The following is a 15301-nucleotide window of genomic DNA, read 5'->3' as shown; positions in this document are numbered from 1 at the left end:
TGCATAGCAATGATAGGAGAGACCATGTGAGGTTATGACAGAGCCAAGTGACTTGGTGTATAGCGAGAATAGGAGAGGGCCTAGAACAGAGCCCTGGGGGACACCAGTGGTGAGAGCGCGTGGTGAGGAGACAGATTCTCGCCACGCCACCTGGTAGGAGCGACCTGTCAGGTAGGACGCAATCCAAGCGTGGGCCGCGCCGGAGATGCCCAACTCGGAGAGGGTGGAGAGGAGGATCTGATGGTTCACAGTATCGAAGGCAGCCGATAGGTCTAGAAGGATGAGAGCAGAGGAGAGAGAGTTAGCTTTAGCAGTGCGGAGCGCCTCCGTGATACAGAGAAGAGCAGTCTCAGTTGAATGACTAGTCTTGAAACCTGACTGATTTGGATCAAGAAGGTCATTCTGAGAGAGATAGCAGGAGAGCTGGCCAAGGACGGCACGTTCAAGAGTTTTGGAGAGAAAAGAAAGAAGGGATACTGGTCTGCAGTTGTTGACATCGGAGGGATCGAGTGTAGGTTTTTTCAGAAGGGGTGCAACTCTCGCTCTCTTGAAGACGGAAGGGACGTAGCCAGCGGTCAAGGATGAGTTGATGAGCGAGGTGAGGTAAGGGAGAAGGTCTCCGGAAATGGTCTGGAGAAGAGAGGAGGGGATAGGGTCAAGCGGGCAGGTTGTTGGGCGGCCGGCCGTCACAAGACGCAAGATTTCATCTGGAGAGAGAGGGGAGAAAGAGGTCAGAGCACAGGGTAGGGCAGTGTGAGCAGAACCAGCGGTGTCGTTTGACTTAGCAAACGAGGATCGGATGTTGTCGACCTTCTTTTCGAAATGGTTGACGAAGTCGTCTGCAGAGAGGGGGGAGGGGGGGGGAGGGGGAGGAGGATTCAGGAGGGAGGAGAAGGTGGCAAAGAGCTTCCTAGGGTTAGAGGCAGATGCTTGGAATTTAGAGTGGTAGAAAGTGGCTTTAGCAGCAGAGACAGAAGAGGAAAATGTAGAGAGGAGGGAGTGAAAGGATGCCAGGTCCGCAGGGAGGCGAGTTTTCCTCCATTTCCGCTCGGCTGCCCGGAGCCCTGTTCTGTGAGCTCGCAATGAGTCGTCGAGCCACGGAGCGGGAGGGGAGGACCGAGCCGGCCTGGAGGATAGGGGACATAGAGAGTCAAAGGATGCAGAAAGGGAGGAGAGGAGGGTTGAGGAGGCAGAATCAGGAGATAGGTTGGAGAAGGTTTGAGCAGAGGGAAGAGATGATAGGATGGAAGAGGAGAGAGTAGCGGGGGAGAGAGAGCGAAGGTTGGGACGGCGCGATACCATCCGAGTAGGGGCAGTGTGGGAAGTGTTGGATGAGGGCGAGAGGGAAAAGGATACAAGGTAGTGGTCGGAGACTTGGAGGGGAGTTGCAATGAGGTTAGTGGAAGAACAGCATCTAGTAAAGATGAGGTCAAGCGTATTGCCTGCCTTGTGAGTAGGGGGGGAAGGTGAGAGGGTGAGGTCAAAAGAGGAGAGGAGTGGAAAGAAGGAGGCAGAGAGGAATGAGTCAAAGGTAGACGTGGGGAGGTTAAAGTCACCCAGAACTGTGAGAGGTGAGCCGTCCTCAGGAAAGGAGCTTATCAAGGCATCAAGCTCATTGATGAACTCTCTGAGGGAACCTGGAGGGCGATAAATGATAAGGATGTTAAGCTTGAAAGGGCTGGTAACTGTGACAGCATGGAATTCAAAGGAGGCGATAGACAGATGGGTCAGAGGAGAAAGAGAGAATGACCACTTGGGAGAGATGAGGATCCCGGTGCCACCGCCCCGCTGCCCAGAAGCTCTCGGGGTGTGCGAGAACACGTGGGCAGACGAAGAGAGAGCAGTAGGAGTAGCAGTGTTATCTGTGATGAGCCATGTTTCCGTCAGTGCCAAGAAGTCGAGGGACTGGAGGGAAGCATAGGCTGAGATGAACTCTGCCTTGTTGGCCGCAGATCGGCAGTTCCAGAGGCTACCGGAGACCTGGAACTCCACGTGGGTCGTGCGGGCTGGGACCACCAGGTTAGGGTGGCCGCGGCCACGCGGTGTGAAGCGTTTGTATGGTCTGTGCAGAGAGGAGAGAACAGGGATAGACAGACACATAGTTGACAGGCTACAGAGGAGGCTACGCTAATGCAAAGGAGATTGGAATGACAAGTGGACTACACGTCTCGAATGTTCAGAAAGTTAAGCTTACGTTGGAAAAATCTTATTGACTAAAATGATTAAAATGATACAGTACTGCTGAAGTAGGCTGGCTAGCAGTGGCTGCGTTGTTGACTTTGTTTGAAGTGTAGCTGGCCAGGTAGCCTCGATAGCTGGCTAGGTAACCTCGGTAACTGGCCAGATAATAGTCTAACTACACAATTGTCCTAGATACAAGGACAGCAAAGACAACTATGTAGCTAGCTAACACTAGCCAGCTAACACTACACTAATCAAATCGTTCCGTTGTAATGTAATAGTTTCTACAGTGCTGCTATTCGGTAGAAGTTGGCTAGCTAGCAGTGTTAGCAGTGTTAGCGGTGTTGACCAGCAGTATTGACTAGGTAGGGGAACGGCAGCGCGGCGGACGAAAATAGCTGGCTAGCTAACCGAAAATTACTCTAGACTCCACAGTTATCTTAGATACAAGGACAGCAGAGACAACTGTGTAACTAGCTAACACTACACTAATCAAGTCGTTCCGTTGTTCCGTTGAATGTAGTAGATTCTACAGTGCTGCTATTCGGTAGCTAGCTAGCTAGCTAGCAATGTTGATTACGTTACGTTACGTTAAAAGGACGAAAATAGCTGGCTAGCTAACCTAGAAAATCGCTCTAAACTACACAATTATCTTTGATACAAAGACGGCTATGTAGCTAGCTAAGATCAAACAAATCAAACCGTTGTACTGTAATGAAATTAAGTGAAAGTGTGATACTACCTGTGGAGCGAAGCGGAATGCGACCGGGTTGTTGAATGCGGAAGTGCACAGGTCACATACCTCTTTCACTCCATGGTGAGTTGAGTGTAGCAGGGTGTTGCGTTTCCCCTCCAAGAGGCGTGTGTAACATAACGGGGGCTCATCTGGGATCTTTAAACCCTGCTGCTCTGAGCTCTCTGTGATTGAGGTGTGATGGTAGGTTATGAGTTTGGATGACTTGTTTAGTTATGTGTGTTCAGTAGGCTGCTGTCTACAAAATGGCTGCCTCAGCAATCTCCAAGTTTATTGAAGCGCCCTCTGTTGGTGGGGTTGTGTAAAGTAGACCTTTGTGCAATAGCTGAACATTATGGACTCTTTGTCCCTGAGAGCCCTAAAGGCTGAGCTTTTGGTGCTAGTCAGGGAGGGTTTAGTGAGAGCAAATGTTCTTGTTGAAGATGAGGGAGGCTTCTGGAGAGGCGATGGGTAGACCTTCCGATGCAAAGTCAGAGGACAGGGAGAACGAAGGGGTTGGTTGTACCCCCTTTACATTGCGCCAATTTGACTCTATCTTATGCTTTGGGTCATTCAGATAGGACAGCAAAGGTGAGGCTGCCCGTTTGGAAATGGAGCAAAGAGAGAAAGACGGATGAAGTTTGATTTAGAAATTAGGAAAATGGAAAACGACAAGGAGGTGAGGATCCGACAACTGGAGCTAGACGCTGGCGCCAATCCGACTCCACAACCTGCCCGTCATCAAGCCCACTTCGACATGAGTAAAAATATTGCTTTAGTCCCTCCATTCTGGGAGTCGGAAGTTGATTCCTAATTATTTGCATTTGAGCGTGTGGCCGCTGCGCTGCATTGGCCAGTCGAGGTTTGGCCGCTCCTGTTACAATGTAAGTTGTCTGGGAAAGCCCAGGAAGTAGTAGCTGCTTTCTCCTTGGAAGACAGTTCACAGTATGATATAGTTAAACCAACCTTATTGAGGGCTTATGAGTTGGTGCCTGAAGCTTGTAGGCAGCGCTTCAGGAACCACAACCATGTCACTGTACTTTTGAGTTTGCAAGGGACAAAGAGTCTCTGTTTAATCGCTGGTGTTCAGCCAGCAACGCTAACACCTTTGCTGATATTTGGGAGTTGATGCTGTTGGAGGATTTTAAAAGGAACCTCCCTGATAGCATTGTAGTTAATTTAAATGAACAGAAAGTGGCAACATTGGCCCAGGCCGCAGCTTTGGCATATGAGTATGCTTTGACACAAGACTCTTTGGCGCCCCTCGTTTTGAAGGCTGAACGATTACGTCATCAGTGCATCGTTTGGGTCGCTATTCCTCCGACCCTATGCCTTCGCACAAGATCCATGAATGTTTTTACTGTCTCTAAAAGGGTCACGTGATTGCAAACTGCCTGGTTTTGAAAAATAAATAAAATAAAAGACTTTGGCTCACCTGTTGGACAGAGTAAGGATCCGATTTCCCAAATGCTGAATCAATATCTATGCTCCGTTTATCTCTGCCACTGGGGCGTTGCCGTCAGTAATTGTTACTGATGCTTTACCCTGATCTCCTGAAACATATTGTGGCTAGCATGTCATATTACAGGGTATAGCAACAAAAACCGTACCTGTACCATTACACTGGGTCCACTTAGTGTCAGACTTGATATCAGGATGTTTCTGTGTTGGTGTAGTGTCCATACTGCCAGTAAAAGGAGTCACATTGCTACTAGGGAACGATATTGCTGGTGGTAATGTCACTCCTGTGTTAGAAGTAGTAGACTACACAGAAATCAAAACTACAGGTAAATTATTTCAAGCGTTTCCCCATGTTTTTCCTGCTTGTGTGGTTACGAGGGCACAATCTCACAAGCTTGGAGATGTGGTGGATTTGTCTAGTTCCATTTTTGAGAATGTTGAGGTAGAAGACAATGCACCGAGTATTCCTTCTGCAAGACAGTTTTTACCCCTGTAAAAACTAAGGCAGGGGAAAGTGAAATCGCGCCCCAATTACATGACATTCTTTTGTCTGTCACCCCCAAGAAGGTGATTGAATGTCAAAAAGGAAACACCAGTCTTTGCAAGTGTTTTGCTTCGGTCATTTCCACTGAGGAAGCTAAAACTAAGGAGACCGCCTACTTTATGGAAGCAGCAGTTTTGATGCATAAATGGGCAGCTCATGACACTGTTAGTGACTGGAGTGTCAAGTGGTTGTTCCTACACCGTTCCGACAGCAGGTGCTCTCACTCGCCCATGACCAGGCGTGGTCCGGACATTTGGGGATCATGAAGACTTATAACCGAGTCCTTCAACATTTTTTTTCTGGCCAGGTTTGAAGTCTGACGTGGTCTACTTTTGTAAAACCTGTCATGTATGTCAACTCACTGGGAAAGCGAATCAAACAGTTCCTTGTGCGCCGCTCTGCCCGATTCCAGTGGTGGGGGAACCGTTTGAACGAGTGATAATTGATTATGTAGGTCTGTTGCCAAAAACCAGGTCAGGTAACCAGTACTTACTAACAATAATGTGCAGTGCTACTCGATACCCAGAGGCTATCCCTCTCCGTACTATAACGGCTAAGACTGGTGAAGGCACAAGTGAAGTTCTTCTCTACGTTTGGACTCCCTATAGTAATCCAAACTGATCAGGGAATAAACTTTGTCAAAACTGTTCTCAAATGTGTTGAAGATGTGTATTTCCCATCAGGTCTCCAGTCCCTATCATCCGGAGAGTCAAGGGGCACTCAAATGCTGGGATCAGACACTAAAGGCAATGCTATGTAAGTACTCGATGGATACCGGTACCGATTGGGATGACGAGGTGCCTTTTGTCCTATTTGCTATCAGGGAAAAAATACAAGAGTCCTTAGGGTTCAGCCCTGCTGACTTTGTTGGACATACCCCACAGGGTCCGCTAAAAGCATTGAAGGAGCATCTCCTGCCCCCAGTAGCGCCCCTAAAAATGTTGGATTATGTCAGTAAGATGCGGGAGAGACTGCACGCCGCATGTGCGTTAGCCCAAAAGTCTCTCCTTGTCTCAAATGCATGAAGTTACATGAGAGGCTGTTGGCTGTTCTTTTGCACCAGGGGATCAAGTTTAAGTTTTGTTGCCAATCCCTGGCTCATCTCTCGGCACGTATTTCTGGGCCATATCTTGTGGAAAAGAAACTTCGGTGACACAAATTATGTGATTAGAGACCCCAGATCGTTGGTCTTCCCTTGTGTCATGTTAACATGCTGAAAGCATATTATGTGTGTGATGCTCCTCAGGTAAGCTGGTCCAGCCTGCTGTCTCCAGTGTGGCTGCGGTGGTGCTGAAGCCTGGCTGGGAAATAGAGGATATGGAGGACGGGTTGGAGTTAAGCCATATGTTACAGCAGTGTGAACGCTTATGTGCTTCAGAGATGCTGAAAAAGTTACCCTCTCAAATGGGTAACTTTAAATACTCTTTGTATTGTGTTTTGAGAATCGGCGAGGAGTGATTGTGTCAGTAGTGTTGCTCGTTTTTGTCCCACAATCTTGTTGTGCTCCATAACATCAAGGTGTCCCCCCTATGGCCAATATACAGCTCTGGGCTATTATTTGTTTGTTCAGTTTTACACATGATAGCACAAACAATAGAAATAATATAGTCAACTAAAAATATAACTAGAAAGATACTGTACTTTAGACAAGTTAAACACACTGGGCAGAAGGGTACAAAGGTTAAAGGGCATCCTGTAGTTAATACAGAAACAGAGCGGTCACCTCACCATTGTTCCTGTAAACAGATGAGGGATGGATAAATGCACCCACTCACAGACAGTCATGGCCACAGACTGCCAATCCATTGGACTACATTTAAAGTTTACAATGCTTATTTTTGAAATATTTTTTTTACTATGTAAGTGTAAACGCAAAACAAGCTCACATTTTAGGCTCTGACAGGGCAAGAGGAATAAGGCATCCACAAGTCACATTCAATAAGAATCAATAGGCACATAACAGACCCCCCCCCCCCACACCCCCCCCCCCCCCCCCCCCCCCCCCCCCCAGATAAAATGGTCCTCCAACCAGTAAATCACAGGGGTGTCAAATTCAGATATATTTTTGTTTTAATAAGAATGATATCAGTGTGGACTGTTCAAAGTAAGACCGGAATGGAGCCCAAGCATCATAAATCAGTTTGGAGTTCCCACGTGGTTTGAATTACATTTTTTTCTAATTTCAGAGAGCACAACATCTCCCACCCAATATTTATAAGATGGGGGAACTTCCAGTTCTTGAGTACTAGTCAAAAGTTGACACACCTACTCATTCAAGGGTTTTTCTTTATTTCTACTATGTTCTACATGGTAGAATAATAGTGAAGACATCAAAACTATGAAATAATAGACATGGAATTTATTTAAAGTATCAGAAACAACTTGCATTCGGGCCTCAATCGTAGCAACTACCTCTGTTTTCATTTCGATTACCTCTGAGCGTAGAAGCTCGATGGCCTCGAATGTTCATTTCAGTGCCTCAAGACAAACCCGCACCCCCGGGTAGTGCGAGTCTCCAAGCCCTCAGACTCAGGATAGGGCGGTGATAAAAATGGGTCTTGTTGGCTGGGTTCTCTCAAAGTTGTGTTTTTGGCCTTATGTTTCATCGACATACTGACATTTGAAAGCAAAGTAGTCTTGTGTATTACGGAATGGGATCAACAAACTAATATTTGAAAATGAATACTGTTTTTCTGCAAAATTCACAAACTTTAAGAATACTGCGCGAGTAATCGAAAAACACTTCACATTGCGCCCCTCGCTAAGGGCTGTTCTTATGATCGACGCAACACGGAGTACCACGGAGCCGTGGTATATTGGCCATATACCACAAACCCAGAGGTCCCTTATGACTATTATAAACTGGTTACCAACGTAATTAGAACAGTAAAAATAAATGTTTTGGCATACCTGTTGTATACGTTCTGATATAACATGGAGAGAGAGCGGGAGGTCAAACAGACCTATTTTGCAGATTAAGACAATTTAAAGGTTGTGGGACTCAGTAGCGTGTAGATTGCGTCAAAATGTCTTGATGCTTGTTCTTGAAAAAACACTGGAGTTTCCCTGCAAAAACCACTATTGACTCATAGTAAAACCACATATCCAGTACACACACAGATATTGTCTCTGAGGACAGAAGGCTGGGGACTCCAGAAAACTCAGCAAATGGTATCACAATAGAGTACCAGTGGTCTAATACTTTGAAAACACACACACACACAATACTATTTACAACTGATTGGAACTCCAGTCTCCATACATCTCCCCCTATGCCCAGTGTCAATCGGCATACTCCCTTTCCCTGACTGAACACAACGCCGTCCTGACGTGCATCCTGGCCTACTAGTGAACTCCGACAACCACACACAGCACACAGGAAGCACAATATGAGTCAAAAACAATCACAAACCTTGCATTACCATTTTCTGTGTCTCCAAATCCAGACTATGCATGTCCTTGGTAAAACATTGGCCTATCATAGGAGCTGTGAGACAGCCAATCAAGGTTGGCTGCCTCTGGCTACTATCTAGACTAATCACAATTTTATTTGACCTGTATTTAACTAGGCAAGTCAGTTAAGAACAAATTCTTATTTTCAATGACGGCCTAGGAACAGTGGGTTAACTGCCTGTACAGGGGCAGAACGACAGATTTGTACCTTGTCAGCTCGGGGATTTGAACTTCCAACCTTTCGGTTACTAGTCCAACGCTCTAACCACTAGGCTACCCTGCCACCCTTACAATATGGCTCATTACTCAACTAGACAGGCTTGTGGAGGGTTCACTTGCTCATTCAAGAAAATAAGTCTGAGCATGCAGTGGAGAGAGGGATTGGGGCCAGGGAGAAAGATAAACATTTGTATAAGGGGGAGGGTGTATGGGGAACAAGAGTGAAATATACTGAACACATTTTTTTAAAGAAACATGCTGAGTTACAGGTCATATAAGAAAATCAGTGAATTGAAATAAATAAATTAGGCCCTAATCTATGGATATCACATTCTGGGAATACAGATATGCAGTTGTTAGTCACAGATACCCTTAAAAAATGGGCCTTACAATGGGCCTCAGGATCTCATCACTGTATTTTTGTGCATTCAAACTGCCATAGATAAAATGCAATTGTGTTCATTGTCCGTAGTTTATGCCTTCCCATAACATAACCCCACCGTCACCATGGGGCACTCTGTTCACAACTTTTACATCAGCAAACCGCTTGCCCATGCAACGCCATACACGTGGTCTGCGGTTGCGAGGCCGTTTGGACGTACTGCCAAATTCTCTAAAACGACATTGGAGGAGGCATATGGTACAGAAATTAACATAACATTCTCTGGCAACAGCTCTGGTGGACATTCCTGTAGGGAGCATGCCAATTGCACACTCCCTCAAAACTTGAAACATCTGTGGCATTGTATTGTGCGACAAAACTGCACATTTTAGATTGCCTTTTATTGTCCCCAGCACAAAGTGCACCTGTGTAATGATCATGCCGTTTAATCAGCTTCTAGATATGCCACACCTGTCAGGTGGATGGATTATCTTGGCAAAGGAGAAATCCCACTAATAGGGATGTAAACTAATTTGTGCACAACATTTTAGAGAAATAAGCTTGTTGCGCATATGGAACATTTCTTGGATCTTTTATTTCAGTTCATGAAACATGGGACCAAGACTTTACATGTTGTGTTTATATAGGAATCTATAGTTCAGAACCATGCTATTTGTACTACGAAGAAAAATGAGTGTGGCACTTTGGATATGTAATCAGTGTGCTTGACAGGTGTTGCTCCACCTTGCACAAAACAATATCACATTAGCAAGGAAGCTATGGACGCTACTAAAGTAGTGAGTAAAGATCTGTGGGACATGGCTATAGTTGAAAGACACCATGTAATCCAGCTACTCTGATGTATCCTACAGATACCACATTACTTGAACATGACTGTTGTGAGTTGTTTTGGATCAGCTCTCTGATGGGTTTATAGAGTAATTCGCTGGAAAGCCCTGAGTTTCTTTTATATGCAGACAGTTCAAGTATTGTGGAGGGGGGTGTAAGGCAGGCTGGGCATGGGTAGTTACTACAATGCACAATGTGATAATACAGGCGAGTTAGATTTGAGAAAAGCAGACATTCACTTTATGAGTGACACAATGCTTAACTATTGCATACAACTCTCTAATGGGGAATAACTCCCGAGGGGGGACATGACATAGTGCCAGGAGTGGCCAGTCTGAGATATTATTGGCCAGTCTGAGATATGCCTTTTTCTTTGCAAGTCTGCCTAGAAGGCCAGCATCTCAGTGTCGCCTCTTTATTGTTGACTTTGAGACTGGTGTTTTGCGAGTACTATTTAATGAAGCTGCCAGTTGAACTCTTGTGAGGCATCCGTTTCTCAAACTAGACACTAATGTACTTGTCCTCTTGCTCAGTTGTGCACCGTGGCCTCTCACTCCTCATTCTATTCTGGTTAGAGACAGTTTGCGCTGTTCTGTGAAGGGAGTACACAGCGTTGTACGAGATCTTCAGTTTCTTGGAAATTTCTCACATGGAATAGCCTTCATTTTTCAGAACAAAAATAGACTGAAGACTTTCAGAAGAAAGTGCTTTGTTTCTGGCCATTTTGAGCCTGTAATCGAACACACAAATGCTGATGCTCCAGATACTCAACTAGTCTAAAGAAGGCCAGTTTTATTGCATCTTTAATAAAAACAACAGTTTTCAGCTGTGCTAACATAATTGCAAAAAGGTTTTCTAATGATCAATTATCCTTTTAAAATGATACACTTGGATTAGCTAACACAACGTGCCATTGGAACACAAGAGTGATGGTTCCTGATAATGGGCCTCTGTACACCTATGTCGATATTCCATAAAAAATCAGCCGTTTCCAGCTACAATAGTAATTTACAACATTAGCAATGTCTATACTGTATTTCTGAACAATGTTATGTTATTTTAATGGACAAAAAAAGTGCTTTTCTTTCAAAAACAAGGACATTTCTAAGTGACCCCAAACTTTTGAACGGTAGTGTAGGTTGACCCAAACAGTACAAACAACTTCTGAGCATGACTCCTAATCTTTGTAAAGTTTTGTTCATCAAGAGATGCATAGAACCTCGTCAGTGACAATGTTTTGAATAGTTCTCCAATCACTGCATCAGACTGAAGATCGATAAGCTCAAATTGCAGGTCAGTGGGAGCGTTATCCACATTGAAGGTGAAAGGAGAGGAAACCAACAGCATGTCATTTTCCAACACTTTGAAATCCTCAAAACGACGAGAATTCACCATTAAAAGCGCGCAGCAGCGACGTATACTTCTCCCGCTGGTCATCTGATAGGGAACAGACTAGCAGTGTCGGAAGGTGGTTGAGATTGTTGGCTTCTACTTGGCGGGTCAGGAGGAGTAAATTTCCCTTGAAGGCTTTGACAAGGCTGTACATCTGATGTGCAAAAATGCCCTTACCTTGTAGTTTGGAATTCAGTTCAGCCATGATGTCCAGGGTGAAGGCAAAATCAGCCAAACATTCTTTATCTTGCAGTTGAGGGAAATCCACATATTTTCCTTTCATACATGAAGGGCACTTTTTGGCATTTGCTGTATGATTGATGAGAAACTCCATATTACAAATGTACGGTTCCTTACTAGATGTCCGCGAATGTTTGTAAAATTCGCAGACGGCGGCGGGCCGTGCACCGGGGCAAGTCTCTCGGACATACGGTTTCCGTTTTATAAAATTTTCACATTTTGGTCATTTTTCCGCTATCCCGGTAAATTCCACCAGATGGCAAATGGAATCTTATTGCAAATGTACAAAACACCACCAATCATGCCATAGCCATTTCTCCTAAACGGAAAAGACTTCAAAGACGAAACTTGGTGAACATAGGTTTGGACTAATGGGCTATTAGCCCCGAAAAAGATGGCGTCGAGGCCTCAACGCTAGGGGTCATATATATATATCTTTTTTTTTTTTTAAGAACGGGCCCAAGGTAAACGGACTATTTCTCAGGTCCAGATCGTAAAATATGCATATAATTTACAGATTAGGATAGAAAACACTCCAAAGTTTCCAAAACTGTCAAAATATTGTCTGTGAGAATAAACAAACTGATTCTGCAGGCGAAAACCTGAGAAAATCTAACCCGGAAGTGATATTATTTTTTTAAATTCTGTGTTTCCTGGCCAGTCTTTCTTCCATTTAAAGGGGTATCAACCAGATTCCTTTTCCAATGGCTTCCTCGGGCTGTGACCAGGCTTTAGTCATAGTTTCAGGCTTTTATTTTGAAAAATGAATGAGATTTTTCAAAAGTAGTCAGGTGTCCTCTGAATAGTGCCTGCGCGCCAGAGGGGAGCTCTCCATTTTGCTTTTCTCTCTTATTGAATAGGTTATGGTCTGGGTTGAAATATTATCGATTATGTTTGCTAAAAAGAACCTGAGGATTGATTATAAAAACCATTTGACATGTTTCTACGACCATTACGGATACTTTTTGGAATTTGTCGAACGGAACAAGGCTTTGGTTTTCTGAACATAACGCGCAACCTAAATGGCGTTTTTTTGTGGTAAAAGTAATATTTATCGAACAAAAATAACAGTTGTTGTGTAACTGGGAGTCTCGTGAATGCAAACATCCGAAGATTATCTAAGGTAAGCGATACATTTTATTGCTTTTCTGACTTTCGTGACCAAGCTAACCAAGCTAATATAAGGCTAAGCTAATGTAGCATAGAAAGCTACACTCACAAAAGCTTGGATTTCTTTCGCTGTAAAGTATATTTTCAAAATCTGACACGATAGGTGGATTAACAACAAGCAAAGCTGTGTTTTGGTGTATTTCACTTGTGATTGCATGATTATAAATATTTTTAGTAATATTATTTGACTGTGGCGCTATGCTATTCAGCGTTGCTGATGACACTTATTCCGGATCCGGGATGGGTGGTTGAGAAAGGTTAAACAAAATACGCTGTGAATTTTGGGCCTGCTCTGAAATATGTGACAATTGGCTTCTAAACGAGTTGGAAAAAGTCGGTGTGGTGTCAGTTTGTATCAGTTTGGTGTCAGAATGATATCGAATTGACTGATGGACGGTGACTTGCTGGCAGACTTTTGTCCATTGCGATATGTTTAAACAGTGATAGACCATCACCAAATTTACATTCTGAAATCAACACCAACGAGCGATGGAGAGGAACCACTATCACTGCCCGGCCATCCCGAGTTCACTGGGCCAGTCAATTTTGCATTTCTGCAGTATTTTTGAGCATGTCAAATTCGTGATGGTAAATGCCCATTGAAACATATTGCAAATGAACAGCCGTGCACCTGGTGATCGGAATGGGTTACCAGGAGCACATTTTTAAAATGTTTTTTAATGGCCTTTGGGGGGTGCAAGGGTTCTATGGTTGGGTAGGGAGCACCCCCCCCCCACCCGTGCCCATCCAATAGGGGGCGCCCCTGGTCATTTTGGACATTTTTCAAAAAAACAACAGAGTCCCACTTCTCCCTCATCATACATGACAAATAGACTATCTAGGTTGATTCATGACTTAACATAGTGTTGTATATCATTTGGGCAGTATAAATGCCATTTGCACATGGTTCACTGACTTTGGGGTTTGGAAACCGACTTCCTATGATCGTACATGGCAAATGGATATAACATCCTGATTTGGCACTACTTTCATATTGCATTTGGACATTTCTTATTGCATCTGACTTTTGACTACGACTTTTGACTTCCTATGAAATCATATTGCAAATGGACAAAACATGTGTCTTATGGACAATAAAAAATAAAAAAAACATGATAATAAAATATGACAAAAGTATGTTCATACAGTTCATATACGTGTATAATTGACCAAAAAAAAATGGTCCAGAAACTTTTTTAAGGGGGTGCTATGTTTTAGATTTTTTTCCCCCGCATTTTTAAATTTTGACCCTTGGGTCTTGACTTGATGTGTATTTGCAATATGAAAATTTACCGTGGAGCACGCTCAGCTTCTATTGGATTTTTGCTGTGTGACACTTGGCATATGGCATTTGCAATAAAACGACGTCCATTTGAGTGGTATTGTACACCATGTATATGTTTCGTACGGTGCCAGTAAGTTCCCATTCATTCATTCCCTTACATTTGCAAAAACTCAGCAATCTTCGACTTCAGGTACCACACCCTTTTAACTTCTCTAGGGTATGTGGGACGGTAGCGTCCCACCTCGTCAACAGCCAGTGAAACTGCAGGGCGCCAAATTCAAAACAACAGAAATCCCATAATTGAAATATCCTCAAACATACAAGTATTTTACACCATTTTAAAGATATGCTTGTTGTAAATCCAGCCACAGTGTCCGATTTCAAAAGGGTTTTACGACGAAAGCACACCAAACGATTATATTATGTATGAGCCAAGTCACAGAAAAAGACAGCCATTTTTCCAGCTAAAGAGAGCAGTAACAAAAAGCAGAAATAGAGATAAAATTAATCACTAACCTTTGATGATCTTCATCAGATGACACTCATAGGACTTCATGTTACACAATACATGTATGTTTTGTTCGGTAAAGTTAATATAAAAAAATCTGAGTTTAGACGGGACGCTTCTGTCTCACTTGGCAAAAAGCCTGAGAAAATGCAGAGCGCCAAATTAAAATTAATAACTATGAAAATTACTATAAAATCAAACTTTCAACCTTTTCTCAATAGGGGGTGCTGTTTTCACTTTGTAAAAAATTCGTTCCCAAATTAAACTGCCTCGTACTCAATTCCTGCTCGTACAATATGCATATTATTATTACTATTGGATAGAAAACACTCTCTAGTTTCTAAAACCGTTTGAATTATATCTGTGAGTAAAACAGAACTCACGTTGGAGCAAAGTTCCTATCAGGAAGTGAGAAATCAGGTAGGCTGAAATCAGGTAGGCTGTTCTGGGGTCAGTTTATTAATTTGCATGTCTTCTATTGGTCGAGATGCATACGCCTTCCCCTAGATGTCAGCAAATAGTGAGAATCTGAATTGAGTTGCTAGGCAGATCCCGGGCCTCCCGGGTGGCTCAGTGGTCTAGAGTCTCTGGGTTCACGCACAGGCTGGGCTGGGTTCGCGCCCAGGCTCTGTCGCAGCCGGCCGCAACCGGGAGGTCCGTGGGGCGACGCACAATTGGCATAGAGTCGTCTGGGTTAGGGAGGGTTTGGCCGGTAGGGATATCCTTGTCTCAGTATGTAAAAAAAAAAAATGTAATAAAAAATGTATGCACTCTACTGTAAGTCGCTCTGGATAAGAGCGTCTGCTAAATGACTAAAATGTAATGTAAATGTTAAACAACACAATGTAACTCCAAGTCAATCACACTTCTGTGAAATCAAACTG

The 15301-nt window shown here is 43.9% G+C and overlaps 1 protein-coding gene across 1 annotated transcript in view; it reads left to right on the top strand.

The window, feature by feature from the left end:
- The first annotated feature begins 12315 nt into the window (after nucleotides 1-12315).
- The window catches only part of LOC129857838 (E3 ubiquitin-protein transferase MAEA-like), a 30233-nt gene continuing 27247 nt past the window's right edge, over nucleotides 12316-15301 (top strand). Inside the window, exon 1 of the mRNA XM_055926474.1 lies at nucleotides 12316-12577. The gene's annotated coding sequence lies outside the window, so the exon portion shown is untranslated. The remainder of the gene's footprint in view (nucleotides 12578-15301) is intronic.

The sequence above is a fragment of the Salvelinus fontinalis genome, chromosome 6, assembly GCF_029448725.1.
Source record: "Salvelinus fontinalis isolate EN_2023a chromosome 6, ASM2944872v1, whole genome shotgun sequence".
Lineage (NCBI taxonomy): Eukaryota > Metazoa > Chordata > Actinopteri > Salmoniformes > Salmonidae > Salvelinus > Salvelinus fontinalis.
The sequence above is the reverse complement of the archived record's forward strand: the minus strand, read 5'-3'. Positions and strand labels throughout refer to the sequence as shown.